The 5,134-nt window shown below is 34.8% G+C and overlaps 1 long non-coding RNA gene across 1 annotated transcript; it reads left to right on the forward strand.

Moving 5' to 3' along the window:
* The first annotated feature begins 478 nt into the window (after positions 1–478).
* LOC141483910 (uncharacterized) lies at positions 479–4,898 on the forward strand. Its single transcript, XR_012466364.1, has 3 exons — positions 479–2,833; positions 2,951–3,050; positions 4,129–4,898. It is a non-coding gene; the product is annotated as an uncharacterized lncRNA (long non-coding RNA).
* The last annotated feature ends 236 nt before the right edge of the window (positions 4,899–5,134 follow it).

Genomic DNA, 5,134 nt, shown 5'->3' on the forward strand with positions numbered 1-5,134 from the left:
GTATGTGTGAGACATCATCGATGTTTTCATTCATTGATACCTATTGATACCATCATCTGTGGAATAAAACATCGTTCAAATTTCCGCCACGGCTTCTCTGGGTGGAACGCATCCGAAACGTCCAATTTTCCATGGCTCTGGGGCATAAATCAGGCTGAATTTGACCGATGACATGGGCTATAATGGCTTTGAGGACCGCTGTAGTTTGTGGCTTATTAGCATGTACCTGCGACTCAAGAAAACCCCACAAGAAAAAATCTAACGGGGTCAAATCGCACAATCTCAGTGGCCACCCAGAAGCCATTCAGCGAACTTACGTCGTTGTCTATGGTCGTTTACCTTCAGTTACTAGATCAGTTGAATTTTGTGCAGGCCCAGGCCACCTCGCAAAGTTGGCCAAGTTGTGGTCTGCGGAAGGCCAAGTTCTTATGAGCGACGTGAAATTGACTGTTTCGGATTCCCCTGTAGACTCTCACAGACAGCAGCAATATTTTTGGCAGATCTTGCGTTTCGTCGACGTACAGGTATTGGTCGATCGTTCACTGAACCAGTGGACTCAAATTCATCCGTAACATCGCTAATAGTGCTTCCGGTAGGACGATTATGACGACCGTAAAATGGGGAAAACGCCCAGTACGTTGCCCGAACAGAACATTCATTTTGATGAATCAATTCAATTATTTGCACATGTTCTTGCATGGTGTATCCGTCCATGGTGATTTGGCAAAACACAATAAATGACCACTAATTTGACAGATGTAGCTTTAACAAGACGGCCGTTATTAATTGTCAAAGTTCGGAAGTACTTGTTGAGAAACCCTCAATGAACCACTAAGCAGTTAGTCAGTTTGAGAAAAAATGAACGTCGTGAAAATATAAGAAGACAGATGGCGAATCATATTCCAAAATCGACTGTTGATCACACTATAGAATAGAATGAAACCAAAATTATCACCAACGAAACTCGTGAAAAAATCAGAAAACCCAAAAAACCGCATATATTCTTTTAGCAGCTCTGTGTTAATGGATCGTACGTACTAGGTTGCCATTACTGAAAAGAAAAGGTTGAAAACGGAAACATGAACCCTAACCGAATTCTCAAAAAACATCCAATATATGTATTCATGTAGACTATCTCATCTGTACATTCCATAATTTGAGGCGAACATTTTGAAGTGAATTTCTGTTTTTGGAAAACGAAAAAAGTTTGTTTTCCGAAACATGGACCACTAAAGAAGGCTAAGTATGAATATTTACTCTTTTTCAATTGATTTTGTCAATTGGCAGGCAAAATTTATGGATACGACAAGTTACTGACTAACTGGACTCTTCAGTAACTTTTTAGTTTGCTCTTCATTACACTTAAGCAGGTTCTCTATAGATTTTGGTTCGTTTTTTTTTCAGATTGTGAAAGGTTGTATGCCCAAAAAGACAGTAAGAAGCTTTGCTATTCTTTGTTATTTTCAGCACATTCATACATAAAACCAAAAAGGGAAAAATTCGAGTACCTGTAGTTGCTCTGGAGAAAATTGCTAGCATCAAAAATACAATTTTCCGAAAATACTGACTGTGTATTGTCAGAATCGAATGTCAAATGATAGAGATTGAGAATGTATAAGTGAAAATATGCATTACAACAGCATGAAAGGTCGAACTGGAAACTCTAGCGTAGAATAAACCTAACTGTAACTGTACTAATTCCTAACTTTTACATGGCCTATTCATATTTTAAAGGGAATTTTTTCACTTTCAGTTGTAGTGATTCTTTGAGTAGGTATAAATTAGTTGAAACTTTGTCCTTGAAGGACCAAACACAAGGACTAAAAGCGGTGCCTATGCGAAAGTGGAGATTCACGTTGGATTTGAATCGCTGGAGAATAAATTCATTTGGAGGAACGTTCTCATGAAGTATATTCCACATGAACGCAGTTCTCCAAATGAAAGGGTGAAGATTGAGGTTTACTGAGTTGAACCTCAAAATGATGAACAGCCACAGTCCGCGGCGTATTTCAGATATGTACTGCTCTTAGTGGATTCAAATGCCAAGTCACTTGAACACCTCCCATGAAAATATCTATTGAAGAGAGACAAATCTTCAACCTTTCTTCGATGTTCTATATTATCAAGTTTGCAAGTGATGTGTGTCCAATCAGGCAAATGGTTGTTTTCTGGATGGAATCCAGCAGCTTCAGGGTATGCTTAGGGGCGGAGCTCCATACATTGATATATTGATATATTGATATATTGAAGTACAGTTTATATATTTACATGTAATATATCGTGTTTTTCAAAAGTCTCAGATCCAGTAACTTGGCCTAGATATGTTTATCTGTTCTGCCATGTACTAGATCTATAGACTTTCTAAAAAAGTGTACATTTTATGATAATAACTAAGAGTAGAGAAAAAAATTAGTAGAAAAATTAACATGATAGATTCAATGATTTTTTTAAAGAATAACAAACAATTATATAATATAAGTTGCAAATGGTGAGGATTCCAAACCGTTTCAAGCAAGGTCAGTTACAGAGGAGAACAGATAGTTTTTAAAGGTAAGGTTCATACTAAATTATTATTCATTATGTTATAAAATTTGTTTGAAAATTGTAGAATATATTTCTTTGTTTCTTTTTTGAATTGTTTTAGTTTTCGAATACATTTCAATTCAATCGGAATGCAGTTGAAGAATTTAGGGCCGAAGAAAAAGAAAGATCTTTGCGTTAAAGATTTTCTGAAAAATTGTATACTGAGATTCAAATTACTAGTGGATCTGGTTATTCCAGTTTTTCTCTGGTTAGATGTTTCGTGTCTGATGTACATTCTTTTTAAACACTGGTGAGTAAATAACAGTTTTATATTCAAGACCTGTGATTCTTGGTATAACATGTCAGTGGAATAGCGTTTATTTTTTTTCAGAATAATTCTTAGAAGAATATTTTGTGTTTTTTGCAGAGAATCAAGTGTAGTATTGAAGGCCCCACCCCATGCTGTGATACAGTAGGTCATTACAGATTCAGCTAGGGAATTGTAAAGTAAAAGGAGATTTCTTCTGGTAAGTACGTCTCTCAGGATATAAAAACTGTGCATCAAGACTCTTAAACGGTTATTAACATTTGTGATGTGATCTGACCAGCGCGTGCATTGATCTAAGACTACTCCTAAATATTTGATTTTTTCCACTTTTTTTACTATGGAACATGTGCAATCGATCTTATGACAGTTTGTGATGTGTAATTGTATCAGAATATTTTTTGGTTGGGTAGTGACTGTTGGCGTAAATGTGAGAAATTTTGTTTTTTCAATATTCAGGGTGAGTTTGTTCAAGTTTAGCCAGTCGTCTATTTTTTGCAAGTCAGTCTCAGTAGTTTCTTTCACTTCCTCCCAAGTTTCTCCTGTGAATATCAGAGCTGTATCATCTGCATAACAAAAATAGTGTCCTTTAAATCCATTAATTCTTGTAATATCATTCATGTACACAAGGAACAGTATCGGTCCTAATACTGTCCCCTGTGGTACACCGATTTTTACTTTTGAAATGTTACTTATTTCTTGTCCAACTTTCACCTGTTGTACTCTATTTGTTAGGTAATCAGTCATAAGTTCAGCCGACAGACCACGTATACCGTAATGGTGCAGCTTATTGAGTAAAATTTCGTGAGAAACTGTGTCGAAGGCCTTGGCAAGGTCGAGGAATACTGCAACGCATTTCATCGATTTGTCCAAGGCCCCGACTGTCTCCTCTAGGAAATCCACTACAGCATTCTCAGTGTTTGAGTTCTGTACAAAACCATATTGCCTATCAGTGATGACATTATGTTTGTGAAAAAAATCCAACAGTCTTTTTTTTACCACCTGTTCAAATATTTTTGCTAAGTTGTTTATAACAGATATTGGTCTATAATTACTTGGTTCACGACGGTCACCTGATTTGAAAATTGGAGTGATGAGAGACTCTTTCCATTTCTGTGGAATTTTTCCACTTGATAAGCATAGATTAATTATGTGTACTAGTGGGGATAGGATAAATTCATGAATGTATTTTATGGTTTTAACTGAGAGTTTGTCTGGACCTGAAGAACAATTATTTTTCAGTTTAGATATCTGAATAATGATTTCATTTTTTGTTGCAGGTTCTAAATATATGGTTGAATCATTTCTTGCTAAGGAGTGTCTGGCTGAATTCATTTTGGGAATTTTTTCTGACATATTGATACCGAGATTGGTGTAAAAATTATTAAACATGTTGGCTTTTTCTTTGTTGCTTGTTATCATATTTCCAGTTTTATTTTTCAATGGTGTGTCTTCTATTTGTATATTGTTCTTTTTCTTATTGCGACCAGTTATATCATTTATGACATTCCATATTTTTTTATTGTCTTTTCCAGCTTCCTCTATTTTGTGCTGATAAAATTCATTTTTTGTTTTTTTAATTAAAGCATTGAGTTTATTTCGAAATTCTTTGTAGTTTCTCTCGTTTTCGACGGTGTGGTTTTTAATTAGTTTTTTTTTCATAAGATCCCTGCGTTTAATAGATGTGATGAGACCTAAGGTAATCCACGGTTTGATTTTTTTATACTTTTTATTATTTATGATTCTTACTTCACTTGAATTTGTTATGTAATAATTTAACTTGTCGATGAACAGTTGATACGCTGTTTGGGATTCATTTGATATGAGAACGTCATCCCATGTTTCATTTATAAGAAAACTTTTCAATTTTTCACAATTTACGTTGGTAATTCTGACATCATTTTCTGTATTTTCAGATTTGTTATTGTTCAATGGAATATATATGAAAGGTGTGAAGTGGTCTGTCATGTCAGTTCGAAATATCACGGGTTCGATTTCGGTTTTGTTTTTTATACTGTTTTTCATTCTGACAAATATATGATCAATTATAGATTTTGTGTTTTCTGTAACTCTTGTAGGTTGATTTATGTACGATATGAAACCATTTGAGTTTAATATATTCAGGTAATTGCTTGATTCTTTTTTCGAGATGTCAATATTAATGTCTCCAATATATACCTCTGTATTTTGTCCTCCATAAATACTGTACAATCTGTTGCAGGTGGTCTATAGTATGCAGTAATACCTATTTTACATTTTTTTGTCGAATACCCTACGTTACATATT

The sequence above is a fragment of the Leptinotarsa decemlineata genome, unplaced genomic scaffold, assembly GCF_025532065.1.
Source record: "Leptinotarsa decemlineata unplaced genomic scaffold, Ldec_3_MD MMD2_tig00004307_RagTag_RagTag, whole genome shotgun sequence".
NCBI classification, from domain to species: Eukaryota; Metazoa; Arthropoda; class Insecta; order Coleoptera; family Chrysomelidae; genus Leptinotarsa; species Leptinotarsa decemlineata.